Source organism: Panthera pardus, unplaced genomic scaffold, assembly GCF_024362965.1.
Source record: "Panthera pardus isolate Hobbes unplaced genomic scaffold, ASM2436296v1 HiC_scaffold_20, whole genome shotgun sequence".
NCBI lineage: Eukaryota > Metazoa > Chordata > Mammalia > Carnivora > Felidae > Panthera > Panthera pardus.
The window spans coordinates 5003438-5013562 of record NW_026526766.1 but is presented as its reverse complement, the minus strand read 5'-3'; the positions used below and the strand labels follow the sequence as shown (position 1 = coordinate 5013562).

Below are 10125 nucleotides of genomic sequence, written 5' to 3'. Positions count from 1 at the left end.
CAGAAGAGTGTGGACAATTGAGCCATAGACTGAGAGTATGATGTAAACGCCAACTGACCAGAAAGCTAAAGTGGTGAGTTTCAGTCGATGAAAATGCCCTGTTAACACCCAAAACAGGACGTACACACCTTAAGTTTAACAAAGCAGAAACTCGGATCTTCTTCTAACATAAGGAAGAAAATGTGCCCAGAAGAGCAACTATACTTTATCATAAAACCCTCCATTTTTTATCGTCTTTAAAATTTTAACATACACAGAAAAAAAATTAGAAGCTATTATTTTAGAAATGAAAACACAAAAAATACATTAATTGAGAGAAGAGTTTTTTTTGGGTTAAATTTTAAGGGAAGGATTTACATAGAACCTAACGGTAGAAAATGCGTAGCATAATGGACAACAACTTGAATGCAGCTTCCTAAACGTCATGAAGACATTTTTCGAGGATACGTTTCTCAATGTCTCCTTGACATTTACTTATTTTTCTTTACCTGAGGGCGATCAGTCAATTGGACTCAACGTCACCCTAGGAGAAGGGAGCTCAAGTAAGGCAAATACTTTAAGGTAGGAGAGGCAGGAACCGGGATCCATCTGGATTATTTTTTAGTTGCTTCTAAGCCTTTCTGGAAGAAGCAATCCATAGATGCTCCATTAAGGAAGGCTCGGATGAAGAAAGCAGGGCTTCACGCGCCCCTCCTGGGTCCTGAGGCAGGAAGGCCATCAGCGTCACTCTGGTTCTCAGAGTGGGTCACTAAGGAGAGCGTCACAGCTCTGTAATGTGGCTCCTGGTCCCTAGAAAGAAGGGATGGGAGCATTTGGAAGCTGTCCAAAGACATTTGAATAAGGATAAATCCAAATTCTCAATGTGGCATCATCTGGGCCTTGATCTATAGTTGGTTTCAATCATTCTCCAATAATGTAAGCTCTCAGCTGAGGTTAGCTCACCTTATCACCATTATTATGCGCAGCATGAGGTCCCCCTGTCTGGCCTCTCCCACTGTTGTGCTTTTGCCTGGATGCGTGGGGATATTTTGCTAGTTTCTGTCTCCCCACCATGTTCTAATGTATCGGCTTCTGCTAGGCACCAGGCATCAGAAAGGACTTCATAAAGACTTTTCTGTAATGAATAAATGAACCATCACATGTCAGGCCTCCTGCTTGGGCATACCCCCCACTTTTCAATTCCCATGGCCACCTCATTCTCCTCCTCCTCTTAACTGCTCTCCCTCTTACCCTCTCCCCCTACACATTATGGCAGATGAGTTTCCTAGAACACACTAGGTCACCGTTGTGCTCGGAATCTTCCAGGGTCACTCCACCTTGAACCCAGGCTCCAGCGTCCAGGTCCTGCTGTCCCTTCAAGCTCTTCTCCCCACATCCCCAGGACGGCCAACTGGACCATTCACAAGAACCGCCACGCATGCCTCATGGCGGCTGTTCTGCCCCCGGGTTCATGGCACGCTCTCCCTTGGACGTTATGATCCTATCCAAGGTCAAAAAATGTTCCTTCCTTTTATCTCTATTGTTCCAGCTGAAAATGCGATTGCTTGTTTACACTTTCTTGGTGTATGTGTTTCTTATTTGCTGCTGTAACAAAATATCACGAACACTCCATAAAAAACAGCACAAAAGGATCCTCTTGGGTCAGAAGTCCAAAACAGATCTTTCTAGACTGAAATCAAGATGTTGGCAGGGCCGTGTTCCTTTTAGAGGCTCTAAAGGGAAACTTGTTTCCTTGCCTTTTACAAGTCACAGAGGTGTTTGTATTTCTTGGTTTGTGGCCCCTCATCCACCTCCAAAGACGCAGCACAGTATCTCTCTGACTCTGATACCTGACCATCCCTCTTCTCCTTTTCACTTACGATGACCCTTGTGATTACGCTGGGCCCACCCAAACAATCCAGGACAATCACCTCATCTAAAAATTTGTAACTTACTCAAAGCCGCAATCCCATTGTCACGCAAGGTACGTATTCACAGGTTCTAAGGATCAGCATGTGAACATCTTTGAGGGGTTGGGAACACGAAACCACATCATCACTTCGTAGATGTGTCTTCTCAGTTAAACTATAAGGAACCAAACGCATTTTAGAAAACTACGCATTATAGAAAACTACGTATTCTACACGCACCCGCTCTTCTGCACCCTGTGGAATGGGATTCACATAGTTGAGAATAAGAAAAAGAAGTGCTTCCTCACAAAATTTGGAAATAATACCCTTTCAAAATTCAAGAAGTCCCCGTCTCTGCATGCGATTTGGACCCAATTTCTTGAGTCCACGAAACGGCCCTTCAGCATCTAAATATTTTGTTCCTTTTTGATCACCGTGCTTCGCCCATAATAAAGATCTTCCTCTGAAAGTGCGTATTTGGCTCAATCTAAATTATTATCAAGCGTCATCTATTAAAACTTACACTCAGTTACATGGTTGCCTGTGAATTTTTAACTGTTTTCTGTTTCTTGTGGCCAGCAGCTAAGCACCTTTGATAAGTTATCATTTTAATACCCTCCCTACGTCACCTCCAAAACTGCTTGTTATACTGTTTTATAGTCGTTGCGTTCTCTGATACATTCATGTTTACGGTATTTCATGCACAATTGCTGTTGCATTAAATGGCACCCCAGCGGCTTCTAAACCCAAACAGGTCTTTTCAATTTTCTGACTTAGAACCGGAGAGTAGTTTTTCACTAGAGGAATAGAAAAGATTCTTTTTTTTTTTTTTTTTATATCTGAGTTGTTTTCCTTTAGGCTTTCCTTTAGCAGGTCCTCGCCTTTACTGAGCTTTTTTAAAGCCTCTATTAATTTTTTTAAATTTGTTTTGACAGAGAGAGAGAAAGGATGAGTGGGAGAGGGGCAGAAAGCAAGGGAGAGAGAGAATCCCAACCAGGCTTCATGCTGTCAGCGAGGAGCCCGACGTGGGTTCAGTCTCAGGAACCGTGAGATCATGATCTGAGCTGAAATCAAGAGTCGGATGCTTAACCGACTGAGCCACCTAGGTGTCCTTTAATTTAAAGGAAAAAAAAGTTAATTCATCTAATTTCAACCGTATTCTGTAGAAATCAAAATTATCAGGAGAGTCAAATGATGCATGCTGCAAAATATAACCAATAAGATGAACTTCACTGGTATAGAATATACCCACAGAAAGATGGCCGTCTGCCATCAGCCCTGATGGAGAGGTCTGTCTACCTCAAAGACAATTTTCTTTTCACAATCTGTTAGTTTCCATAGTCCTTGGTCAAATACCATGTCGTTAATGTCATAATTTTTTCTGAACCTAAAGGAAGGAAGAGGTAAAAAAAAAAAAATCAGGAAATAGAGTTTTGTGTCCATATTCTACTATATATACTTAAAATGTACATATTTTACCATTATAAAAGTTAACCTCCAGAGTAGCCAAAGATATGTTTACTAAATCTTACAATTACTGGAATAAATTATGAAAACAAAGAAGGGAAAACACTATGGAAACATGTAGGAAACAAAGGAAGACTTTAAACAGAAATAAACAGATCACAGGGATACGAACAAACACATCTGTCACATTACTAGATGAAAACAGGATAAGTTCGCCTCTTAAGAGAAAAGTTCCTCACAAGAGATCACAGAGCAAAACCCAACTACGCCTGAAGAAAACTCTAAAAACGGTGTGAGTTGGAGGAGGTCAAAGATAAAAGGCTTCGAACTAGTGTGACAAATGGGGAGAAGTAGGGACAAATGGAAACCCCAAAGAGAACAAAATTAAAACGGTAACAAAAATAAAACGAGGTAAGTTCATATTTAGGATCAAAACCGGTCACAAGACAGAGAGGAGCATTTCATCAAGGAAACCATCACCCAGGAGATGGGCTGGCAGATAGGTGGATGTGGAGTGCCCCCCTTTGTTCCTTTACGGGACATCTGTAGAAATCTCATACCCAAGACTCTTGCCAGAATATTCCAGGTGCCCGATATTTTCTGGCTGCTGTGGTGAGGGTGTGAGGAGAAATCAGTCTACGGTGCCCTGGTTTCCGGGGTCTTGCCATGAGGACCTGTGGCATCTAAGATGGCCCAGGAATCACTAACAGGCATCCTGGTGTTAATATTTGCTGTCTATGTCTTACTTCCTGATGCCCACCTTCCTTGTCTTTAGAGTCGGCTGGGCCCCATGTCCAGCCCCACCAGGTAAACTGTGAATTGTCTAACGCAAGACGTAGATCTGAAAGAAATGGTCCCTTTCCTCCTTCTGGTGTCCTATATGCTTGTTGGTGCCTACATGTGAATGCCCGGAACCGTAGCAGCCATGTTGGGACCACGAGGGGAGTTAGTCTGGGCAGGATATGCTAAGAAAGGTGGAAGCAACCTGAATCCTTTTTTTTTTTTTTTTAAGCATTTTTTAAAGGTTTCTCTATTTGTTTATCTTGAGAGAAAGAGAGTGGGCGCACGCGTGCACATGTGCGTGAGTGAGCAGGAGAGGGGCTGAGAGACAGGGAGAGAGAGAATCCCAAGCAGGCTCTGCACTGTCAGTATAGAGCCCAACGCAGGACCCGGTCTCACGAGCCATGAGATCATGACGTGAGGCGAAACCAAGAGCCTGGCGCCTCACCTACCGAGCCACCTCAGGCTCCCCGCAAGCTGGATCCTTGATGACATTGCTGAGTTTCTGGACGAACCGCTTCTGGAGCTGCCCGGCCCCAGACTTCTTGTTATGTAAGCTGAGCTTGCCTATTGTTTAAAGGCGTTTGCAACCGGACTTTCTCTTTCTTACAGCTGAAAACATTCAAACTCATACAGAGGCCTGGAAAGATTCATCTTCCACAGCATTCCATACGGGGCACCCAACGGGTTCCTACTCAATTGATTAAGGGAATGATTTTAAATGCATGGCTTTTTTTTTTATTTAAAAAAAAAAAAGGGGGCGTCTGGGTGGCTCAGTCGGTTGGGCGTTCTACTTCGGCTCAGGTCACGATCTCACGGTCCGTGAGTTCGAGCCCCACGTCGGGCTCTGGGCTGATGGCTCAGGGCCTGGAGCCTGCTTCCGATTCTGTGTCTCCCTCTCTCTCTCTGCCCCTCCCCCGTTCATGCTGTGTCTCTCTCTGTCTCAAAAATAAATAAAACGTTAAAAAAAATTTTTTTTTAAATAAAAAAAAATAAAAAAAAAAAATCCCTTTGTAAAAGGGTCGCCTTCTCCCAGTGCGTCCGTCTGGCAGGGTGGCCAACTCCCTAACCGGTACTTTCTACGGCAGCCTGTTCTTATATCACATCTGCCTGTTTATGTTTCACATTTTTTTTATTTTAATGGATATTACTGTGTTATTTATCTTCTGGAGGCTCTTATGCCTCCTAATGTTAAAATCTTTGTCAAACTGTTCTATAAATTTAAATCCTATGCCTTCAGCGAATCCTCTGGTATTAATTTTGCTGTTATTTCTAGCATGAGATTTTTTTTATGCGTTTAGTAAGTTTAACTTGGGGGTCTCTGAATCCCTGCTGCTCATGTCTGTTTTTCCGTACAAGTCATGGATTCAGCTGTCATTGCAGCTGGCCCCTCTGTCTCGTTTCAGGGGTGAAAAGTCTCCCCTTTAGCCCTGGCTTCACATGCTTACCGTTGTCTCGTAAAACACTTGGAATCTGTTCCCTGCATGCAGTAACCTGATGACCACAACCTGACAGCATTAACTCTATGACTTCGGTCTCGTTCACTGCTCTCCCCACCCCCCTTCCTGTCCACGGCCTTGAGGATTTGGCTGAAGAGCATGCCTACTTATCTTCGCTATACTCTTATCATTTTATCCCTCAGAGTTGTATATTTGGAGCAGAGGGGGGTCCTCCACGTGTTCATCTACTGATTCATTTTATTGGAATTCCCCTTAAACTTCCTTAAAAAAAAAAACAAAAAACTATGATTACAGTCATCACCGTCCTGAAAGGTTCTCAGTGAGTTGCTTTGATTATAAAAACTGCATATCATATAATGATATAAAAGGGCTTCTCTATGTTTATTTTGCAAGAACCTCCCTTGAACCTTTTCTGTCTCTCGTGTTTTAGAAAATATTTAAGACAGTATCTCTGAGTATATGTATCACATGGCTAGACACAGGGAAACATCTAGAACAATTTCTGGCATGTAGTGCTCTCTCCATGTATGGTAGGGGTTACTGCTGTCTTACACTTAGCCAAATGTTATTATACAAGACATTTCTATTAAAAAATTAAGATTTGAGTTCATGCCACTTCTTTCCTCTTTTTTCCACTAGATATTAGGATAGTCTCCTAAATCTCTAAGCAGGGATGGTCACAGAATAAATAGATTGCAGGGGCAGTTGGGTGGCTCAGTCGGTTAAGCGTCTGACTCTTGATGGGCTCAGGTCACGATCTCACAGTTCGTGAGATCGATCCCGGCATTGGGCTCTGTGCTGTCAGCTTGGGATTCTCCCTCTCCCTCTCTCTGCCCCCTCCTACTCATGCTCTCTCTGTCTGTCTCAAAAGAAATAAATAAACCGAAGAAGAAGAAGGAGAAGAAGAAGAAGAAGAAGAAGAAGAAGAAGAAGAAGAAGAAGAAATAGATTGCAGCCACATTTTCAGGCACTGATGGTAAAGACCCCCACTATCCAAAGTTCTTACATAGTTGCCCCTCTTCCATTCCTGGCAGACCTGATTAATCAACCACTGCCTTCTTCTCCCCAGAGTGGAGAGGAGGCTCCAGGCAGCCACAACCAATCAATCAGATGTTATAAAAAGAATAAAAGCAATTTTCCATCCCTGCCCAAGAGACATTACCGAGGACAGACTACATGAAGGAAGCAAATGGCTTCTTTTCCAGAGTCTCTAGTTTTCAGAAAGTTTCCTTGGCGGTTTACTTTAAAAAGAACAGGAACTGGGATAGTAGAATTTGCCAATGAAATGAAAAGTTGTAGTTCAATCACAAACTCTTACTGCGAGAAAACGCTGTCTAATTTGCTGTCTAAAATTACTGACTGACTTAAATGTATTCGAAGTGAAGTAATTGGCTCCATTGTCTCCCAAATAATTGTTGAGTGGGAAGCGTTGGTGAGAAGGAACAATTATCTAGGTCAGTTGGTAATGATAGACCACGATAAATCGGTACAACCGGGGACGACGTGCAGGTCGGGAGAATGTTCTAGAAAATCAGAACTACAAGGAAGAGGGTGCTACCGAAGGGCCGGACTCTTTTGTTTTTGTGGCCAATCAGGAACGTGACGCAAGAGCCTGGATAGATCTCGGCAGCGGCTGACCTCCTGCCATCCGCTCAGGACCTATACGCCTAACCTGCGTGTGTCCTTGAATCATTAAGTTATATTTTCTGCTGCTGCAAACCCACCCTGATACGTTCTTCGACTTTCGCCCAAACACATGCTCTTCTTACGCTTGCCCCTCAGCAGTAATAGAAACAGGAGAAGCACAGAGTGCAAGATATAGTTATTATCGCTCCCAAGCTAAGAAATTATTTGTGCCGTAAACACAAAATAATGTTGTTTACGGAAAAGCAGAATAGCCAGAAAGTACTCCAGAAGTTCAAAGCGGCAACAGACGCCCTTGGAGAGATAAGAGAGTGTTCACAGAGGAGACGGAACATGAGCTCGGTGGCCTGGCATCACTTTTGTTGTGAAGACAGGTGGCTACAGGCGGTCCCTGGAGGAGAAAGCCACGGCTCACATGTCTGTGTCTCTCCAGCTTGCCCTGGGAGCTGTCTCTAGGCCATCCATGAGAGCGTTGTGACCACAAAGACAGTCTGTGCAGGTGGGTTATTTCTCTTCTTTGCCTAGTTCCCTAATACTCACATTTTTATAACTTTATGTCATGTCTCCGTTCTTGGCATTGGCCTCTCGTGGGCTTCTAAGCCCTAGCTTGAATTAGCTTTGCTGGGTATTTCCAAAAGAGCCAAATCAACGGGAAAATAAGGATATTGATCATCCAATGGGAGGGAAAGGAGGAAAATAAAAGAAAATAGAGGCAGAATGCCCCTGGACACAGGGACCCTGCACTTCTCCTTCTGTCCAGAGACTCTCTGTTGACTCTGAACATTAAGTTTTACTCTTTTTTTTTTTTAATGTTTAGTTATTTTTGACAGAGAGAGACACACACAGACAGAGAGAGAGAGAGAGAGAGAGAGCATGAGTGGTGGAGGAGCAGAGAGAGAGAGGGGGACACAGAATGGGAAGCAGGCTCCGGGCTCTGAGCTGTCAGCACAGAGCCCGATGCGGGGCTCAAACTCACAAACCGTAAGATCATGACCTGAGCCGAAGTCAGACGCTTAACCGACTGAACCCCCCAGGCACCCCACGTTTTACTCTTCTTTTTTTTACATTTCATTTTATTTTTTATTTTAATTTAATTAATTTTTTTTTAATTTAAAAATAGAACTGCCTTAATACCCAGAAGTTGACTACTAGGTATTTATCCAAGAGATACAGGTATGCTGTCCCACGTCTTACTCTTACTATCGCTGATATTTTCTTCATGAATTTTGGAGCAGGAAGCAACATGGCTTCCAAAACGTCTTAGACTATAGCTGTGCTACCATTTGGTTTTGTTTTCCTTCTTGTTTGTTTAGAAAAAATATGGAACCTTTCATGAATGTGTGTGTCATCCTCGGGCAGGGACCACGCTAATCTTCTCTGTGTCGAAGATATATGTTGCCGAAGTGAGCACTGTGCTAATATATTTGGATTTTATTACCCGTTTCAGACCTTTCAGGGACTCCTTGTCTTCTTACAATGTCATCGACTCTCACAGAACCAGGCCCACCTGTCTCTCTGGTCCCTCTGTCCACCGTCCTTCCCAGAAATCCTATGCTCGGCCCCTGGAAGCACCTCCGGGCACACTAGCTGCCTGGTGTCCTGTTTTGCTCTCTCACCACTCCCCTGTCTTTGTGTCCTCGTTCCTGAAATGCCTCTTCCACCCGGGCCCTCCCACTGCATCCTTCACGACCACGTTCAAATGTGCCACCCCAGATGCCTTCCCCAACTCCTGGTCAGAACGAGTGGCCACCCCTTCAGGGGCCCTCAGAACATCTCCGGCCGCTCTGCGACCTTCCTTGGCACTTTGTCTGTTCCTGAAGCCCCGGTTTCCCTTTGTTACCACTTTTCATCATCTCAGCACCTGACACGGGTCGGGCAAGGGGCAGACACTCGTTAAATTTGCACTAAATGCAGCAATAAGAGAAGGAAGGGACACGAATGCGGTCACGGATCCCTCCTACGATCGTATATTTCGCGCTCAATCAAAATAGCTCTTTCCCGTCTCTTCTCACCCCGTGAAAGGACGTAGACTCCCTGCTCAGCTCATCTTTGGCCTCGCTCTTAATTGGCATCAAAGACCCTGAATGGTGCTGTTGGTCCCCAACTCAGAATAGCATCACTGTGCCTGTCACTCGCCAGTAACTCTCTGATGGTTCTGAGTTGGCCTGAGTCACAACCCGAGCTGGAACTTTGCAAGAACATTGTAAAAACTTAATGGGGCTGGGGGGCGGGGGGTGGGGGTGGGGGGTGGAATACACCTTAAAATAGGTTTGATTTTTTTTTTTTTTAGAAGATCGTGGTACGCACAGCAGAGTCAATTCACAACCGGCACGAACAACACATCAAGAGTCGGTGAACTGAAGGCAGGAAAAACTGGATAAGCCATCCCAACCCCAAACGTCCAAAATGAATGATACCGCGATGTGACACACGACCTCAGCATGTTTGAATACGCTCCGACTCTATGCAAAGAAATAACGGTCCTTTGTCATTTCAGACAGAACTAAATCTCGGAGGATTATGCACTAGCATGTTTCTGTTCTTGTGTTGCCTGTGATGGAAATAATATACCCCGAATTCACAACGAGTTAGAGAAAAAATCCAGTCGACACGATCGCCTTATTCTCCCTCTTTAAAAATGCGTTATCTATGAGTTTGCTTGCGGCAGATAAAACAAAGGCAAAAATCCAGACCGCCTACGTGATAGATGCGACATTACCCACAATGGATAAATAGCCCCTGTTTCAGGGCTAAGTCACTCAAAGGGCACTAATTAGGAGTCTGATAAACGTCACGGCCAACTGCATTCGTTTTCTATTGCCAAGCACCGCACACACACTGAGTGGCTAACACAGCATTCATTGGTTACCTTAGTTTTGTAGGTC

At 44.1% G+C, this 10125-nt stretch overlaps 1 pseudogene; it reads right to left on the bottom strand.

Moving 5' to 3' along the window:
• Positions 1-8554: 8554 nt before the first annotated feature.
• Positions 8555-8651, bottom strand: LOC128778711 (U6 spliceosomal RNA; annotated as a pseudogene).
• Positions 8652-10125: the final 1474 nt, after the last annotated feature.